Source organism: Haemaphysalis longicornis, unplaced genomic scaffold, assembly GCF_048455015.1.
Source record: "Haemaphysalis longicornis isolate Haplotype H1 unplaced genomic scaffold, Haemaphysalis longicornis Haplotype H1 scaffold_12, whole genome shotgun sequence".
NCBI classification, from domain to species: Eukaryota; Metazoa; Arthropoda; class Arachnida; order Ixodida; family Ixodidae; genus Haemaphysalis; species Haemaphysalis longicornis.
Window position 1 is genome coordinate 81339636 of NW_027526225.1, and position 20613 is coordinate 81360248.

General features: G+C 49.8%; 1 protein-coding gene across 3 annotated transcripts in view; it reads right to left on the bottom strand.

The window, feature by feature from the left end:
- Positions 1–20613, bottom strand: part of LOC144162860 (uncharacterized) — a 299979-nt gene that overhangs the window by 159029 nt on the left and 120337 nt on the right. The window contains exon 2 of one of the 3 annotated variants that reach the window (XM_077693566.1): positions 18615–18641. The exons of the other annotated variants lie outside the window; for them this stretch is intronic. The gene's annotated coding sequence lies outside the window, so the exon portion shown is untranslated. The remainder of the gene's footprint in view (positions 1–18614; positions 18642–20613) is intronic. 3 annotated transcript variants of the gene reach the window in all.

Genomic DNA, 20613 nt, shown 5'->3' on the forward strand with positions numbered 1-20613 from the left:
GAGAACCGAATTTATCGCGAACGCGTTGCAGGTCTTGCCAGTTCGTGTACGAACAAAGGCCCCTTACTATAGCTTAGCGGGTTCGCACAGGGTTCATCGATTGTGCTCAACACACCGTAGAGGCGCTACCCCCGCGACAGGCGCTGGGAAACAAAGGTTTTGCTTCGGCCGCTAACATCTTATTGTTTACCGCGAACCCGCCCACAGCGCCGCAATAATCATTCTTTTCGACTACTATACGCCCACTTGCGTAATCGAGCGTGTCCCCGTAGCGGTCGAGAACGGAGTCCCTTCCGATCCGTGAGGAAGATGTGTCTTTTCTTTTGTCTTGTTCGCAAACACGGTCACGAGCTTCTTTCTGTATATACAATTGGCACAGATGTGTGTGACGCTAGGGCTTGTAACGCCAATGCGCGATCTCCTCAGACGTCTCAGAGCGGCAGCAAAGTTCGGCCAGCCCGCTCGTTGATGCTCGGGAGAATGTGTGGATCGAGTACAAGAAAAAAAAAAAAAAAAAAAAAAAAAAAAAAAAAAAAAAAAAAAAAAAAACGGACTCAGAATGAAAATCAAACACGACTCGTGAACTTCTGCGAGTTATTCCAGTGGCACACAGGCGTTGACAAGAAACCCATAACCGTCAAAGTTCAATAAAAGATAAACGTTTGCGTGCTCCGATGTCTGAATTATAAAAGTATATTCCCTTGCAAACGATCTATAACTAGTCCTCAATAACTGTTGCGCTGCACACTGCACATTCGCTGTTCGAGAGTGCACTTTCCGTGCTTAGATACATGGGGAATACCCTTTACGCCTCACAGGTGGCGCAACACGTGTGTGGAGCCGGGTGTGCTCTTGCTGGTGCCGTTTCAAAGGTTGTCGAAACTCGACGGCTATTTTTCGAGGCACTCTCTCGCTGCGACGAGCTGGATTGGATTGGATTGGAAAATACTTTATTGACAAAGATCCTGCAGTAGGCGGGGGCCGATTTACGGCTCCGCCTCAACGCGGCCTAACGTTGCATCTCCTTTTGCAGCCCTACTGAGCACTAGCTCCTTTTCGGAGCCCATGCCTTTCAAGCGCGGTGAAGATCTGCTGGATCGCCCATTTTTTATCTATCTTGCTGGCTGACTCGATGGCTCCTTGTGCCAGTTTCGATACTTCTCGAAACTGGCACTGTGCGGTTCGGTGGCACAGTCCCACATAACGTGCCACCGGTTGGCCGGTCCCTTCTTGCACACACTGCACAGGGCCTCGGGGTAAAGGCTGTAAAGGCTATAACGCTGATAAAGGCTAAATTTTGTGACGATCCTGTCTTGCACGTAAGTAGCAGGCGGTAGCAACAAGCTTTCCCAAGTGAAAGCTTCGACAGCCTCACCGCAACCGTTCGCAACGACACGTGCGCCACGCCAGCACCCAACGCCTGTCGCCGACAGCAAAAATAAATGCGAACAGCGAAGCGAACCTCTAAGAGAGACAAGTGTTACGATCAACAATCATTCCGAAGGAGACAAGCGCATACATGGAAAACGGTTCTCCCTGTGATTGGGCAGTAGACCTCCAACAGCATTTTGTCACCGCTGTTGATTTCCTTCCATCCTGATCATACCTGCGAAATTCTTTTCTTAGTTTTCCGTCACGTTGAACAGCTGCTGTCCCTCGTCTGTGCTACGCCGAGTTGTGCAGGATAAAATCCGCTTCAGCCGGACGGCGCGTGCTCCAATTCATTTAGGCAATACATCTCCGCAGTGAAACGGCCAGGTGGCGGAGGGAATAGGCATGTACTCGTTGTTGAACTAGCAGTAGCCATTGTTCAAATCACAAGCCCTGCCGCGTACGGCCGAAGGAGCTGTAACGGCTGCTAACAGCGCTGTCAGTCGTGAGTCACGGCCGCTGAAGCAGCGAAACCGGCGTGGCAAATAAAGCGCGCGGCGATTTAGTGTGCACGAAACGTATTAACTTGCTTTCCAATTTCGAGACCGGAGAAAAAAAGAACTACGCTTACGCAGCAGTCAATAGAGACCGAGGGGACAGGTGCGCCTGGGATGTACCACAGTAAGGACACTAACTCGCGCTTCGCCTCTTCCCACGATATTGGCTGTATACAACAAATGCGGCAAGGTTTTCGCCGGGCAGCCAAATGCCACGTAAGTGAAATATTGGCCGTACACTCCATCGGCTGCGCCCACGCTCAAAGTGCGATATTAATAAGTGCTCTTACGACCTCGAGAACTTAGTTGACATGCTGCTTATTGGCGCAGTCTTATCACGCACAAGAAATTTCGTTCAGACATTAAAAAATACTCAAATTAAACCAGGGCCAATAAAAAATTAGCAGTGGCTTAGCTCGGCTATGCCAGGATATACGTAGCGTGAGATAAGGTTCAGCTGGTTATTGTTAGGTTTCGTGGTTGTCTATAGGATTAGCTGAATATCATGCTTACTGCTGCTACAACGATTTCCGATACAATCCAATCCAATCCAGTCGCGGCGGCGGCTCCGGAGCTCCAGCTGTGCGCCGTGAGACGTCACTGCTCCTCGCGCATGCGCAGCACGGCTCTCCAGGAGCCACGCGAAACTGCTGAACCTCGGCCAGTGTAGCCCACGCTACAAAAAACGACTGCATGAAATCAAGAATGATTGTCTGCAGTTGCTTCTCTTTTCGTGGTGACTGCGCGCCAGCACAGAGCACTGGGAGGTCAATGGGATGATATGATGATGATGGTGATGATGATGATTACGATGATGCTGATGTGGGGGAAAGGGATCAACATATTAGTCGATGACCAGAGGTCGACACGCTCCACCGGCGCCGGACGCGTATTGAATTCCGATACATATCGATGGGCTTCAGTTTCAGCGTCGACATTTCATGAATATGCGACACAGTCAGTCGCCGGGCGCATCCGCGAAAACCGGCCGATCTTCTCCAGCTGAGCGCACTCGCCTATCGCATCCAGGGACCAGGGGTGACGATGCCTATCGCCCCGGCCACGTCGCATGCTCAGCAAGACAGAACCGGATTACGCTTTCTCCACGCTCTTCCTTCCCCGTCGGCCCATTTCCTTAACTTTGCCTTTCTCTTAGCGCGTGTCCACCTCTTCTATTCGTTTTCATAGCGGCCTCTATCGCGCCGGCGCACCAAAAGGCCGCAAAGTGTTGAGGCGCTTTGCTAAGTGCGCGTCCAACGTTGCGCCACTTGCGGATGACGTGCACGTTACGCGTTGCTTTTTTTGTTTCGCTCTCCCCGTAGTCGCGGTGTTCCTCGACGCCGCGGTCTGAGATATGAGGGGGAAAGCGATCTATTTCCTCCGAGTGTGCGGCGCTGGCAGGCCGGTTCCGAAAGCCTTTAACATTTCGCGAAGGCCTGTCTGTGCAAACCCGTTCGACCAGAAGGTGGCATCGAAAGAAAGCTCATATGGGAGAACCTTCCTCTGGTGTCTGTAGGGGACTGCGCAAACGTGGATGAACACTTTCGAACCGCGTTCCAATATTAACGTTGTCCACAACAACGCTTGTGTCCGTACGCCAGCAAGGCTTGGAAGTGGGCTAGTTGGTGTTTTAACATCTTAAAGCGCAGAGGTGCGCTGCCTGACACGAAAACGTACGACCAACAGAGGAACATGTTTACGGCGAACAGAGGAACATGTTCCTGTGTAATTCACCCTGTTCGTCGTACGTTTTCGTGTCAGGCAGCGCACCTCTGCACTTCAAGATGTCCGTGCTCCACTTAGGCTGGAAAGAGGGAGAGGAAGCGGCGGTAGGTTTATCCACAATGATTTAGACATTTGAAGTATCGCGTTTTCGCCATCTATTTTACTGCACTTTTCAAAATGGCGTCAAAGCATTTTCTTTCCTTTTTCTTTCGTTTGTTTGCGAATATTATTAAATAGCCACAGTAACACGAACGATAAGACAAGCGTTTTTTTTTTTTAAATAAAGGGCAAACACGGACGCCTTAATGAGAGGAGTAAAGAGCCATGAAGTCAAAATAGAACCTCATTCAATTTGGAAGAACTAGCCTGTGGTAGCCCACTGCGTGGCTTCATTCCAGCCACGAAAGATGTTTACGTAACCCTGAAAACGCGAACAACGCCGATAAACTTTCAATTGAGCACTACATGACATCAGCAATGGCGGAATAGAGGGAACACTAAAAACACAGTTGCCAAGTTGTTAACTGAAGAGAGAGAGAGAGAGAGAGAGAGAGAGAGAGAGAGAGAGAGAGAGAGAGAGAGAGAGAGAGAGCTCTTTAATGTGTGCTGGAGAGGTCAGCTCTGCCAGCGGCAGTGCTTGCTACGCCAGATGGGGATGATTACAATGCAGTGAAGTGAATGTGAGAGATCCGGAAAGCAGCAATAGAGAGAAGAAAAAAAGTTAAATAGAAATGGCACGCAATGTAGTGCAAGGAAAAAACTCGAAATAAAGTTAAGGAAAAGAAAAAAAAAATTGAGTGAATGGAGCCCAGGAAGCGCAGAGCGCCTAACAAGAAAAAGGAGTCAAAGCGTACAGGACGACGCAAGCGCGTACAGACGTAGCCATGCGCACAATGGAAGAATTACAAAGTTTTGTCTAGTCCTGAATCTCGCAAAGGTTAGTATTCAAGTGATACGACCCAGCGGAGCTAGAGGCCACACAAGAATCGCACAGTCGCGCTTCTTTGCGGTGGCTTTGGTCAGACGCCGCCAATCGCAGCAACAAGATCCCGTGACGTCATAAGTTTCTGGCAAGAAACCGGCTGGTGAGTCGACACTGCTCTCTCAATATCAAATTTGGTTGTTGGAAGCTTGCGACAAAATTGAAATCATCGGTATTGATATAAGGTAGTACGCTTAATCAATCAGAACGTATTTGGTCTTCATGGCCCATTTAAAGGGACTCTGCAGCCCCCTTTTCAACATTTGTCTAAATCTTAAATGTTTTCAGAACGTAGTCAACAGACACATCCAGTGCTTAGAATAGGCGGTTACAAAGTACCGCAGCCAAAAAGGTAACTTCGAAACTTCTTAAAAAAATAAAAAAAAATATTTTTTCAGAGTCTTGGTGTTCTTCGAGCGCTCGAATTACGTCATTACAGCAATGTAGCGGCTATTGGCCGCTTACTTCCTGTTGCAGCAATAAACGCTTTCGATAGTCACTTTAGGAAAAGCAACAAAGGAAAGCAAAAACGTAAGGCACATAGCTCTGTTGCGACGAGCAAATCACGCAGTGCCGCTCAGCTTTGACAACGCTTCCAAACGCGAAGGAAAGAATGAAAGCGTTTATTGAAAGTGTTGCAGATCCCCTTTAAGACCCACTGCCGGGTTATCTGTACTGAAAGAATAAGAATGAAACACGCATGAACGTCGAGACGGCCCAGAAGCGGTCGAATCGAGTCAGCCACAATACGCCTCTGACCTGCGTGTGTTAGCTCGATTCAGCCCTTCCGGGTCACATCGATGTTTCGCTTTTCTCGCTCGTTGCAACATCTGCGCACCAAACTCATGTCCACCTTACTGCACCCTTCAGAAACCAACCGAGACTGAAGTGTGTTATTCGCGTTACGGAGCCCACGTTTCAAAGTGGCGCAAAGTTTACACACTGTATCACACAGGTTCGCTCGGGACACTACAACGTTGCAATGAAAGGAGTTCGATACACCGCGTTGTCCCGCGCAAAACACACACTTCAAAGTGCCGCGAGGCTTACACTGCATCGGTTCGCACTAGCTGTTTAAGCGCCCAACCACCACTGTAAACGCGCCGAGACATGAGAGAGTCGCTCCACGAGGCGCACACATAATGTATACAATCGACGGTCGCGCAGGCTATGTTTTACCCTCGAGAGCCTCGAGAGGGGTACGAGAGGAGTGGCTGTTTCAAGCACGCGCTGAGGCGTCGCCGCCGGAGAGTTCCGACGCCGGCCAGACGGGGTGGAGATGGAACTCAGACGGTGGAGGCAGCAGTGCGGAACGATCCTTAAGTGATGCAGAACCACGCAGCCGGAGGAACGCAGCGCGGTTCCCCGACAGTCTGGTATGCCGCAACGGCGCGCAGTGCGACTATGCGAACTTACTTATGTCCGCGTTACGCAAACACAGCGAGAGCCTGTATGTGCGGAGATTCCCTCTTGCAGTTTGAAACTCGAGGCGGAAGGGATAAAATGTTGCAACGCTAGCGACGAAGGGCGCGCAATCGAGACAGCCTTGCGCGGTGGCTGTCGTTTGGAAGCGTGGCAGGCGAGGAATGAATATTACGCGGAACAGGGCGCGCGGTCAATAAAACGTCCGCCGAGCGACGCTTGCGGACGGTTACGAGTTTTTTTACGACGTAATTGCGTTAAGAAGGAAGTTGAAGGATGCCCTTAGTCTTTACATTTTACAAACTCAACGGCGCAGATAGCGTTTGAACTCCAGAGCGAAATGCGAAAGCGAGCGTTCAAGTCAGACGTTTATCCTTGGAGGGGATTAGAGGCATAGCGATCTCGGCTTGCATCCTGAATGCGATTAGTAACCGCTAGTTCGGCCGGTGATCGTTTTGGGTGGTTTTGAATGCCGAGGCAGAAGTGAAACAATTCGGGTACGAAAAGGATCGACTTGTGTGCACATTTAAGAAACTGAATATTTTCAAAATGCAAGCATTAAATAGATAACGTCGAAGAGGGTACGAGAAACTAAAAAAGAGAAAGATGAAAGCGTAGCACATTGTCAATGAGACGTATGAGCAAATAAAAACAAAATAAGAGAAAATAATGTGGTCTACCGTGAAAGCGTTCATGCTTGCGATATTTCTTCGGCACGCAGGGGTCTACAAAGATCATTGGAATGAAAATATTAACACTGCACCTTCTACTAAAGCAGTATCTATGACATACGTTCCATTTATGATTTGAGAAGTCACCCCGTCATTACGCTGTCAGCCTTATTTCTTTCCTGTACGCGTCGGTAAGGGGGTGGGGTCTTAAAAAAGAACATTAAGACAATTCGGACACCCAATTCCTGATGTATTTGAGCCTGCGAAAGCATTTATGCCCCGTAAACACCTGCGACGTTTTGACGCTTTCGAATGGCTTCGGTCTGTCTCCCACGTGTTGCGCCGCTACTTCTTCCCGCCGCAGTGTAATCAGAGGGTGGGTGAGAACATTGAATTTAGCTGCCTGTTATTTAAATCCTTTACCTGCGTTCTTGCTCTCTAATTTCACCTGCTGTGCTCTTGCTATTGCTGTTTACCTTGCAAAACCTTTTAACTTCTTTAACGTAGTCAAAAAACACATCCAGTACCTAGAATAGGAGGTTACAAAGTACCTCAGCGAAAAATTACTCATCTATGTCTACCAGATAACTCAGAAACTTGCTTAAGAAAATTCTTTTTATCCCGTCTTGGCGTTCTTCGAGCGCTCGAATGACGTCATCACAGCGGTGCAGCGGCTATTCGCCGGCTTTCCTTCGGTTGCGACAATGAAGGCATTCGATAGCCACTTTAGAAAGAAAGCCACAAAATCCAAGCAGAAACGGAAAGCGGATCTGCTGCGACGAGCAAATCAGGCAGTGCCGCTGCGTGCTGGCGATAACTATAGCTTTCACAATGCTTCCAGACGCGAAGGAAAGGGTGAAAGCGATTATGGAAAGTGCTGCAGAGTCCCTTTGAGCTCGCGCGTCGGAAGAAAGATAAAAACTTTTATTGACACCGCTGGCCTAAGGGGCCGCCACCACGGCTTGTGCTCGGGTGACCAGTGGGCGCTGGGAGTCTTCGTCCGAGCGGCCCAGGGCCTCCGTCCAGTGGTCAGGGGAAGTTATGGTGGGGTGGGGGTCAGAGGGGCAGGCCCACATGTGGTTGTGCACTGTGGATTTAGCGCCCGTGCGCCTGACGAGACCACGCCAAGGAGTTTACTCCGCCAGGGACTCCCTCACCACTTACATGGAGGTTACAGATCACTACCGCCTCTCCCGCAACACGCTGCCCCCGGCTCACCCATCCCTAACCCCCTCGGAGGAACGGCTGTGGCGCCTCCTCCAAACGGAATCACTCCCCAACCGAGCCCTCCTTCATCACGTTTACCCATCCGCCTGCCCCTCTCCGCTCTGCCCACATTGTCGCGCGTCGGAACACCTCGGGACGCCTCTCAAGGAACCGTTTTGCAGCTTGCGACGCCGACTTTCTCGCTCAATGGGCAATTTCACGCTTTCGCATCAAAATTCGCGCTCTGTTAAAGGCAACTACGACGTGCGAATGGCTGCGCTCTGCCCAGGCCGGTCTACATTAATTAACCTCCCTCACTCGTGATCACACGGCGGCAGCGTCCCGTTCCGGCGGCCCGAACGGCGCGATAATTAGAACGTGTTCGTCGGGGCACAGTCGTCCTCGGAACACGTGGAGCGGCAAGTAGTATAACGACGCTACACAGGGGAGAGAGGTGGACCAACAATGGCGTCACACTTCGGCCGGCCGACGGGAAGCCCGGATGTGCCGCTAGAAGAGGAGCGCGTGCTCGTTTGTTGCTTGTTCCGACGACGACGGCGACGGCGGTTGCGGCGAGCCAAACAACGAACCTGTCCGCCCTTTGTCTTTCGTTTCCCCCGGCGGTCCTCACCTCCTGCTGTAGCGTAGTGGCGCCCGTAACACGTTGGCACAAAACACGGACGCCAACATCAACGCCTCCCACAGGCGGGGAAGGCCTGAGGGTTGCTGCCTACTGCAATATTTTCTCTGGTGCTTATTTAACTGGCATAACCCTTACAATCGAAGTATAGTCAAAGCGTTCCAGACGCCGAGGCAGAAACAGAGTTCGCTTAAAACGGTGGTGGGACTTAACGGGTTGCAACGACTCTGACGATTGCAGTTGAGGGGGGGGGGGGGGGGGGGGGTGATCTGAATAGAGTACTTTAAATATGGCCTAAACGGGGACGTGCGCGTCAAGTGACGTTTCCCTTCACTACATCTGCCTTTCGGCGCCGGTTACGTGAAATATTAAGTTGCACCACTTTCCTTTTGAATTGAACGCTACAATCCCATGGAGAACAGCCGGTCCGTAACACAACTTTCGTACTTTAAACTTATCCCGCCCCGCCGAGCGGGATTTGAAGAAAATTGCACCCACCTCCCCGCGAGGGGAACCCTGTGTAGATGCGACGCATCGTGGGGTTCACTTGGTGTTTCCGTTGGATTGATTCTAAAATCGCGTGAAACGTGTCGGGAACGCGTATGATTATTATGTTTTATGATTATTATTATGTTTAATTGGCCAATCTTGGTCAATCTCTCTAAGTGGTATGCTTGGGGCTTCGCTGTCGCAACGACCTTTACTCAATCATTGTTGCTGTAAGTGGGAGCTTCTTTTCTTTTATTGCAAGTGTTAATCATTGCCCCATCATGCGTTGTATCAGTAGCTTCTTGACGTAGTTTGAATGAGTCAAGGATATAAGGCGCGTTCGTAGCATTTGATTAAAAAACGTTGTTTCTCTCTCTCTCTCTCTCTGATTCTGTCTTGGTTTTGTGGCGGAGTGGGAAGAGCACCATGTGCCTCGCGTTATGCCCACAGGGTCGTGGGATCGAAACCGGGCGCCGCTAACTATTATTTTTTTTTTATAGTGTAGGGGGAGGGGTGTGGACGGACAACAACGCCGTATGGAGGGACAAGGCGAGTGAATGAGATGCAGTCGCATCTAAAACTACTGCGACGTTCTGAAGTTTTAGCCCACCCCTTCTGTCTCCAACTTGTTTGTACAGACTGTATACGTTTCGGCAGTTTTCAGATGTAACTAGTTGCAGTTGAAATCGCCGTTACAGACAAGCGTTTTACCGACTGTACAGTACCGAGTACGTGGCAGGTGGTACCACCAGAATATACCCTGCTGTGGCTCTCGCGCGGGAAATTTTGTTCGCAGTAATTCATTCATTCATTCATACATACATACATACATACATACATACATACATACATACATACATACATACATACATACATACATACATACATACATTCATACATTCATACATACATACATACATACATACATACATACATACATACATACATACATACATACATTAAAATACTTAAAGGGGCACGCGTTTAATACCGGCGGCGGCGGCCGTTTTTGCGTGGAGTTCTCGGCGCGCGTTAAAGATCCGAGGGTCATCAAAATATCGTAGCCCTCCACTACGACACGCCCCGCAGCACGCACGCCTCTAAGGCTTGTACAAACCGCGAAATTTGAAACGACTACATTACTGCGTAACCAGTAACGTTGGCGCGAGAGGCAGGCATTGCAGGTTAAAAGACACGCATGCGCAGATTGTGCGTTCTACCTGCGGCGTTGACATGTCTCCATGCCTTAAATTACGACGCGCAGTATGTTAACTATATAAATACGTTCCATCCAACAACACGTGACGTCCCGTCAAGAGCAAAAGTTTACGGACCACGGAAGCAGAAATTTCGGGTTATTTTTCCGCCCCACGGCAGCCCGGGTATTATCTGTGGCAGCTTTGCAACACTTTAGTAGTTATGCGACATCTCACATGAATACTACAGTTTGTGGGCTGCTACAGCAACAGAAATAATCTAAAATTGCCATTCTTGCGGTCCGTAAACTTTTGCTCCTCACTGCACAGTACACCCTCATTATAACAAAATCGCTTCATTCGAAATGTTGTTCTATTCTAAGTGTTTCATGGTCCTCTTTAGGTGCAGGTAGGGCAACTCATTTCCGGTTTTAGCGGAGTATCGCTAATAACGAAGTCACAATCCTGCTTCGAGTACTTCGTTGTAAGCAGGCTTTACTCCCCGTTGAGCTTCGTTATCTCAAAGGCGTTGGATGGAGCACACGAGCTGCGCGCCTGTCCTCGGCTCTTCATTAGGAGACCACCCGTTCCGAACGTTTGTGTCCCCGATTCGATGCGCGACGTGGATGCGGCGATGACGAACTGCACGACGGCAGCATCCATATATCACCAACACCACCTAGATGTGAAAGCCCGGGTGACGCGTAATAGCAGCGGGGTGAACGGCAGGAATCTACTATCCTTGCTTGTCAAGACTAGAAAGGACTGGCACAATACGCTAAAACCTGTCTTTCATGTTACTATAAAACAAGGGGTGGAGGGGGCTCATGCAGAGGCTTTCGTTTCGACCTGGGGGGCGTTGCTGTCACTCATCTTTTACGGGCAACGCCACTGACAGGCTGCAACAGGCGCACGTCCGTGTTACGGGCCGTAGCACGTGACTTTCACGCACTACTAGGACGTTGCGTTGATTTGTTTGTTCAGCTTCTGAGCGCGCATTTTATTTTGTATTTTGTTTTTATTGTCATTAGGCGCACTGACGTAGAAGCACAAATGTTTTGAAGGCTGACATCGTGACTGTTGTGAGCGATTTGCACGATCGGGGACTCGACAATCGTGCTCGTGAGGCAGCAGCCGCTGCCTTGAGTAGAGCACGTGCTTTCCTCCTACTCCGAATGACGTTTCAATTCAATTTCTGCGCGTACTCTTGTTTGATTTCGAGTGACTTGTTACGAGGAAGTCACGTAGGAGCGCCACTCCTTGAAGTCCAGGGGCATTGAATGAAAACTGGGCCAGTTAGTACATGGAAGTGGTAGTACCACGGGACAAATAAAAACAGAACGGGAACACAACAGAAGATGCCGACAGGCGGACACCGCTGTCGCGCTCGCTTCGTCTTACCGCGGCCTTGATGTCGCCATGTGATTTCACGATCGAGCCAACCAATCCTGTCTGCATATATATCACCCAGAGTTTTCTCTTTTAGGGGCGAAGCCCCTTAGGAGTAGGGACTGTTGGCGTCTCCCGTCGTCGTCGTAATCGTTGTCTCAGTAGTGACGGTATACTAAAGCACCGGGAAAGCCGCTTACGCCTCGCGAGCGCGTACTGAAAAAACACCGGGCACTCGTTTACGCCTCACGCTAGAGAGCTTCGTGCTTCAAAGGCAAGAGACTTTTACAGCAAAGCTGTATACCTGTGCCCCCCAACGGTTTCATCTCCGTCGGCAAAAACGCCAAGGCGCCAAGAACGCACTTATACAATGCATGTTTGATGGAGGCGAAAAGCAAAAACGCCCGTGTGTACGAGATTTCGGCGCACGTAAAGATCCCCAGGTGGTCTAAATTAATCCGGAGCCCTCCACTACGGCGCGCCTCATCGCCTGCGTTGCGTCGGCGCGTTAAACACCACAATCAATCAACAATGCATGTTTCGCCCCTCCCCAGGTTTCACGTTAGGGGAGATGTTCTTTACTCTGAAAGCGTACTCCCAGGGCCGAATTCCAAGTTGGGTGCGTCTGAGAAACGTCCATTTCGCTTCCTTTTTCAGTCGTGACGTAGTTACGGTTTCGGGGGCTTCTGACATGTGCGTAGCAATTCATGCTACGCCTGACTTGTTTCGCGTCACGACTGTGCCGTCTGCCTTCAGCCAATCAGGGCTATCTCGAAGTGGACACGCTGAAGCGGACACTGCTCACAGTTCCGCTACCGGAGCATGGAGGACCGTGAAAAAATTACACCATCTTCCCACGTGGGAACCCTGAGGGGATGCAAAGCCATGCAATATGGATCAGCTACTCGCCGCTGGCGTTTCAAAGCGGCTTCTCGTTCTCGAAGCGAGGAATCCGCTGCTCGACGCAGCCGTTTACGTTCGGCGTCGCGAGCTCTCCACTGTGCAGCCTTGTCTTCGGAGGTGCTCGCGGTTCTGACAGTGTGCTGGCTGGCGCTATAGTTGAAGGTGTGCCAGCTAGTTCGCTGTCGGAATCATTGGCGTCCATTTCCAGTCATCCGACAGCGCAGTACCGAAGAAGCAATTGCAGGAGGGTTGCAAGCTGGGCTAGCTGGAAACTTGGCATTCTTCGATAAAACCAGCGCTAATTCAGACAAAGACAAAGCGGCTGTCCTTGAGGTACACTTTCTTCGTCTTTGTCTGAATTAGCGCTGGTTTTATCCAAGAGTGAGAAGCAACTGATCGGAGCGCGGACCAAGTTTATTTGCAGAGCAGAGGGAGTGGAGAGGAGGAGCAGCGCGCATGCGCGTGATTGGACAGCTGGTGTGGAGAGGGAAGAGGAGGAGCAGCGCGCGTAGCGCACATGTGGTGTGGAGAGGATCAGCGCGCGCTAGCGTACAGGTGGTGTGGAGAGGAAGAGGGGAGAGAGTGGTGTTATCACAGGTGGTGTGGAGAGGAGGAGAGGTGCGGACGCCGGACGACGGAGGGTCGAATAAGAGATGCTTTGCATCTAAAAAACTATCCTACCTTCCCAAAGAAAATTGAGAGAAGCGCGAAAGCTTCCTCACGTAAAAACTGCGCCAGAAGTGCGTCATATCCTTCGCTGAAAGTGCGTTCAATCGATCGTCAGACCTTCAAAGACCCCAATCGCAAACGAAGAACGAACCCACGAGACGATTTTTCGCGCACTAAGTAAACGCATCTACGAACGATCCAGATGTACATCACTACGTAGTTTATGAGATAAAAGTATACTATTGTACTCTTTATCCATGATCGATGCGTGTATTGTCTTTCCTAGAAGCGTTCCTTTTTCGCGATTTTCAAGTAACCGTTCTGACACCGTGGAAGCTTAGTTTCACATATCGTGTGTCCAGTGATCTTAAAAGCTTTCCGGTCGACCAACCGGTCTATGGGGAAATGCATCAGTTTTTTTACAGGACGCCATCGGTCCCAGTAAGAAAGCTCTCGCTTTAAAATTCCTCTCGGCACGTGAGTCTCCTTACTAGCTTTGAAGGCGAAAAACAACTTGCAAGCATCCTCAGAAACACTGACTTTCGCACGCCAAGACAATGCAAGCTGCCATACAACTGGTGAACACGACATCGCTGAAAAGTGGGAGGCACTGCTCGTCTACGAGGATCCGGAGAACCAGAAGAGTCTGGTGAACCGGGCAAAGACGGCAGCCACCGCCGAAGGTTTCCTACCTACCACCTCGGACCGGCAAGGACCAAGTCCTAGCTAGTCTTTTCAGCTAATAAACGTTTCTCTCTCTCTCTCTCTCTCTCTCTCTCTCTCTCTCTCTCTCTCTCTCTCTCTCTCTGCAACATCGCATCTGTATCGCTTTCGTTTTTCTTTGTCTTTTGGCGCAAATTACTTTGAGTACAGAGAAAGTACCGTTTTATTCGATTATAAGGCGAGGGTGCAGTTTGGACAGTCAAAAAAGAAAAAAGTGCATTTTTTGAGCTTCGAATGTAATGTGAGGTATGACTTCGAGACTACGGATTTTGCAAAAGAAAAACTCGCTTTATATTCAAATAAATGCGGTATACACTGCGGCTGCATGAGGAAAATTTATGTGATTAGGAAGGTGGCCTTTGTTGAAGGTTGAACTGTAACAAAAATTAGTTACGGAACCACGGCGACCCGTTACAGCAACTTTGCGACAGCTGCCCACAAGCCCCTGGCTACTTAACCGACCTTACTGTATACAGGGGTGGGACCCGCTGCGAATAGTTCGTAGTGACCTGTCACGTTACTCCCAGGGAACCCGTAAATTCTCGTAAAGGTAGCCCCCCTTCCCCCCGCAAGCAAGACAGGTACTGAGGGAACGCGCGAGTACAAAATGCCGCGGAACCTCTTGCTGTAGTAAAGCATGAGCAGGATTCGTCGTGATTTGTTTCGGTTGTGCGTCGCCTTGGGCGGCGCATGCGCCATCATGCTGGCGACGGCCCACGCCACGCTACGCTACCCGCGACGAAGACGCGTTGTCCGCGAGGCGTGGAGGAAAAAGTACCCCTTTCAACTAGTAACACTAAAGATGTAATAGAAAAAGTAGCCTTCTTAACTAGTAATACTGGGGATATAATATGTAAAAAATCACCCGCCCGGGGTGGCTCAGTGGCTAAGGCGTTGCGCTGCTGAGCACTAGGTCGCGGGCTCGATTCTCGGCCGCGGCGGCCACTTTTGCGATGGAGGCGAAAAGCAAAAACGCCCGTGTGTACGAGATTTCGGCGCACGTTAAAGATCTCCAGGTGGTCAAAATTAATCCGGAGCCCTCCACTACGGCGTGCCTCATCGCCTGCGTTGCGTCGGCGCGTTAAACCCGACATTCAATCAATCAATATGTAAAAAATCTCGGGCCATACCAACTAACGTGAAACCTGGGGAGGAGCGAAGCATGCATTGTATGGGTGTATTTTGACGCCGTGGCGTTTTTACCCACGGATATGAAACCGTTGGGGGGCAGATGTATATAGCTTTTCTGTAAAAAGTCTCGTGTCTTTGAAGCACGAAGCGTTCTATCACGAGGCGTTGGAAAACGAGTGTGCCGGTTTTTTTTAGTAACGTGACTACATGAGACGAACGACGACGACGACGACGACGACGACGACAGGAGACCCCAACAGCCCGAGCACCTAAAAAAATATGATCTCATCCTGGCACAGTTTGTGTCGTGTATAGACATACGCGCCATTCAGCAGCAGCACGTGAAAGACAAAGAGAAATTTTAGAGGAGCCTGCATCCCGAAAGTGAAATTATGACCTGGGGTTCGGCTAGATAAGCGATACCCAGTGGTCCAACTTGATCTGTGTGCTAAAACTTACGTTATCCTACTTCATGTGTTGGCCGTGCACGAACGTCCGAGTTTTTTTACGTTACAACTAGCACGCGGGCAAACGGCAGATGCCTTGCCGGAGTCCTGTTAATACTGCGCCTCCGCGAGACTGGATTCGTTACAAGCGATACTTTGGTATAAGCAAATAAGATATACTGCTAATCGACCAGATTTAGGGGAATTCCCCAAGGTGGGGTAAGTTTCTGGACCAGGACGAATTTTTCTTTAACTGCGAAGTTTCTGAGACAGCTGTATAGCTTTCCTTTGTAGCCGTACGGCTGCATTGAGCTGGATGCAAGATCGACTGTCTATGCATTTAGTGGAGACAGCAAAAAACTTTCAAAAAAGGACCCGCCGCGGTGGCTCAGTGGCTAAGGCATTGCGCTGCTAAGCCCAAGGTCGCGGGTTCGGTTCCCGGCCGCGGCTGCCGCTTTTCTGGTGAAGGCGAAAAGCGAAAGTGGCCGTGTGTTCGAGATTTCAGCGCCCGTCAAAGATCCCCAGATGGTCAAAATTAACCCGGAGCCTGTCAAGCGCCGGAGCCTGTCTCATCACCTGTCTAGCGTCGGCACGTTAGACCCCACAATCAATCATGATCAATCACTTTCAACAAAGGGAGATTTCGAATAAAGCGGCTTCGTTATTACGAGGGTTCACTCTATAACACAGCACTCGGACACCGAACATGCAGAAATTGATATCAGGTCATGAGAAATACCGTAAACGCTTACGCAACGGATGACGAAAAGCGCTGTGTGCGCGGCATCCGTATACTGCCTCTCGAATCCGTGGGCGTAAAGGGTCAAGCGAGGTAAAAAAGCCGGCTCGCGGCCGGCGCTGCGCTTCGGCCGGCGACAAAACCGCTGCGCAGCTGCCGCCAACGTCGATGTGTCCCGCACCCGAGCGTGACGCCGCCGTCGCCGCGTGCAGCTGCGAGGGAACCCGGTAATTGCCTCCACAGTGCCCGGACGCAGAGGGTGCTGAGCCGAGGCGCGACACGACGAGGCGTCGAAGCTTTGCGTCGCAAAGCCGTCGCTCAGATTCGACAAGACGCGGCGGCGGCCGGTGCGTTCTCCACAGCTACTGCAGCTTGCCGGGAAGGTGTGCGAAAGCGTGTGGAACGGTGGTTTTGCGCAAAGCGGGATACACACGCGAGTTCAGAAGGATTCCTGTATGGCCGGACTGTCTGCTAATCTCGGAAGTTGAGTCCTTCCGCTAGCTGTATATACGTCTAAACACCCTCGGTTTCACCTCCGTTGGCAAAAACGGATATGGCGGCAAGAATACACTTGTATACTGCATGCTTCACCCCTTCCCAGGTTTCACGTTAGTGAAGATGGCCTGGGATTTTTTTTTTTTTTTTTTTCCGGTGTCCGCCCTCGACGTTGCTTCTTCAGAGCTGATTGCCGCCGACCGGGATCGTGCCATTAGAGAGTAGAGAGTTATAGCAGAGCGAGAAGCGGTCCCGGTACGATACCCGGTGCACCCGCGCATGCGCACAAGCAGTTTTTCCGCGTCTGCGCGTGCGCCCGTCGAATACCGGGTACCGTACCGGGACCAGTTCTCCGTTATGCTTCAGCTCTCTGAAACCACTTCCACAGAAACGTTATGCGCCTTTCTGAGCAACTGACACTGCTAGTACGGTTCTTACACGTCAAAATAGTTTAGTACAAAACCGAGGGCCGTAAAGTCCTTTAATTAACCATACACATTGAATTCGCTGTTACGAACATAAATAAATTTCCGTAACTTGGTTTAAAAATGCGTAAAGAAGAGGCGAGATAACCAAATAGAGGAAAAGAGCTTGCGCGCGCCGTTCGCCCATGGGGTTCCTTTGACGAGCCCCACAGCCCCGCTGTCGACAACTGCGTTGCGCAGTTTCGGCCGTCTGTGTCCGCTCCAGCCTGCCCGACAATTTATTAAAGGGACTCTGCAACACTTCCGACCAACGCTTTCACTCTTGTTTTCGCGTCTTGAAGCATTGTGGAAGCTATAGTTATCGCCAGCACGGCGTTGCACTGAGTGATTTGCTCGTCGCAGCAGATGCGCCTTCTGTTTCTTCTTTGCTTTTGCGGCTTTTTTTTTTTAAGTGGCTATCGAATGCGTTCGTTCACCGCTGCGTGCGACTGAAGGAAAGCCGGCGAATAGCCGTCACACCGCTGTAATGGCGTAATTCGAGCGCCCGCAGAATGCCAAGACCGGGAAAGAGAGAACAACTTCTTCAGCAAGTTTATAAGTTATATGATGGGCATAGAGTAGTAATTTTTGGCTGAGGTACTTTGTGACTTCCTATTCTAAGTGTTTGATGTGTTGGTTGACCACGTCCTAAAAGCATTTACGATTTAGAAATGAAAGTTAAAAAAGTGTTGCAGGGCCCCTTAAACTGACGCGCCGACATTAAGAGTTGCGCAGCGCCGTCCAGCCACGCTTCCCACGGCCCCACCGTCGCCGCAACGTTGGCGATCACCTCGTTCCAATCCTCTTAGTTAATAATTTTCTACCTGCTCGGCGTGCGTCCATCCTTTGCTTGTGTAAGGATGGCGAAACATAAGTTGTCTCGATCCTTGCGTGATTGGGTACATACAGCAAAATCTCGTTATAACAAAGTCCTCGCGACAAGAGGTTGACATCGTTATAAGTGTTACTTTAAAAGCGAGAATGAAGTGCTCCTTTAGAGGGCAGTTTGGACCATGGAAAATTTCGAATAAAGCTACAGTTCGAATAAAGCGATTTCGTTATAACCAGAGGTTATAATATCGTTATAACGAAACAATAAAACGGAATTTCGTTACGAAACAGAGAGGTTATATGCTTCGCTCCCCCCTGAGCAATTCTCTGAGGGATATTGTTGAATACTTCGTAGATTTTTTAAAAGAATAATTACAGGAATAATTACAGCAAGGAACAATTACCAAAATCTCTTACCATTCTTTCGCCATTTTTCAGGCTACACGTACAAAGACATGCACATATCCCGGCGGCGCCGGAAAGAACGGCACGAGAACGAGGTGGCCACTCCAATCAACACTGCAGTGTATGAAATCAGCAAAGGAATAGCAGAGGGGTTGGTTACCTGCACAGGAGCGTCCGGTTGGTTATCCTGCATATGGAAAAGGGGAGGAGGAGGTGACAAAAGAAAAGGAAGAGCAAGTTACGGAAAACTGTAACAGGTAGCGGAAGGATAGATGAATGCTTGCAGGTACACGAAGTAATCTGCAAGCACCGCGCGATAACTCAATGATTACGTCACTTTTCAAGTAATGTCACTTTTAATGTAGTCGCAATACCCTTTCGATATTCGACGAATATTCGGTACTCTACGTATCTAAAGTATATACGATACATTTCCTATCTGGCTGAGTCCTCCTGTTCACTGTTATGAATGAATGATGCCAACAAGAAAGTAACTAAAGGCAACAAAAATAACGTTTCAAAGCGCGGCCAAAAAAAAATCTACAAATATTTACCGTTTCGAACGTCACCGACACAAGCAGGTTGCTACGTGCTGAGTAAGCAAGCGCCCCGCCGAGAGGCATACCGAAAGCGAGCACGGTCAGCGAGCGACGAAGCGGTCGGCCTATCCGCCACAACAACATTCCCAAAGAGAAACCAAGGCGTGTGGGCGTGCAACAGTGGAGAGCAATCTGAAGTTTAAGAGGGACAGTGCGCCGCCTTGCGGAGTACCACGCAATCAGACGTCAGGCTCTGTTTGCGAGCGACGAGCGAGACTCGACCCCTTCTTGTATAAAGGTTTCTACTGTACGTGTTTTTGCACGTGTTGTTGTTTACCGTTTCGTTGTCGTGCCCGCTCTTCCGCCTGTTCTTGGTGCGTGCGCGCGCGAAAGCCCCGAGATGATTGCTCCGGCCGAACGCTCGCACGACACGCATCCCGCCAGACACCGCGTCTAGATTGCTACATAACAATAGTACGCAGTATTGTCAAACGTAGAACCTGGGAAACTTATTTTTATCTGAACATGTAGTGAACCAACAAAAGTTAGCGGGACTAATCCGAAGCATGGTGACGTAATAACTGGGACTCCATCTACAGGGTTGTATGAATACTAGAAAGCTGCGACGCCTTCTACAATATCACTGAACAGGGAACAAGGAATTACAACTGACGGCGCTTCAGAGTGGAGAATAAACGAGGATGTGACGGTCACGTGTCGCCGTGTGAGTGTGCCCCGTTCACCATGCGTGCATCAAACGCGAAACGAGGAGTACAGTGATGATATTGCACAGACACATGCACTCGCCGGTAATATATATATATATATATATAATCAGAATATGAAATGAGGGGCTCATTGAAATAATACAGAAATAAGGATTGGAGGTCGTGGGTTCGGATCAAACCCAGCGGGAATTTTTTCTCCACTTTCTTTTTTCCAAAAATTCTTTATCTGTTTCAACGACCTACCGCATCCTCCCCTTTGCTTTCCTTGGCTTTCTTGACTGCCAATCCTTATTTATACATATATTGTATACATATATTGTATATTGTATTGCAAACAATATATACATATATTGTAAAGAAGATAGTCATTGAGTTAATGCAACGGACAATCTTCCGTCTGTGGGAATGCATATATTACATACGCACGCGAATGCGCGGCCATGCAAGGTTCTAAGAAAAGGAACGCCGTAAATTGATGCAAACTAGGGTTTTCTTTTAAGGTTGTGTTGCTCCCTGTGCTAGGCGCAATTCTAGGCCGAGACCGCCAGCTAATCCGTTCGCCACAAAGGCGCACACAGTCACACGTCAAGGAATTCAGTCCAACGCGCGAAATCCTCACCGTAAGTAGATCGGCGCGCCGCACCGCCGATCTCAGCTCCCGCACGCGACAAATCTATCAGCTGCAACAGCTCTTGCGCGCGTTTGCGGGGATTTCCTCCTGGCAGATCTCACGCAGCCGCGGCGTCGAACGCTTCGACGGGTTCCTTCTCCAAAGCCTCACACGCGCTTGCGCGGGCGGGAACCCAAATTTAGTTTGCTCGAGAGCCCCCTTTGTCCAGCCTTCTCAGCTTCCCATAGGCTCTCGTGCATGCGTTAATCCGATAAGACACGG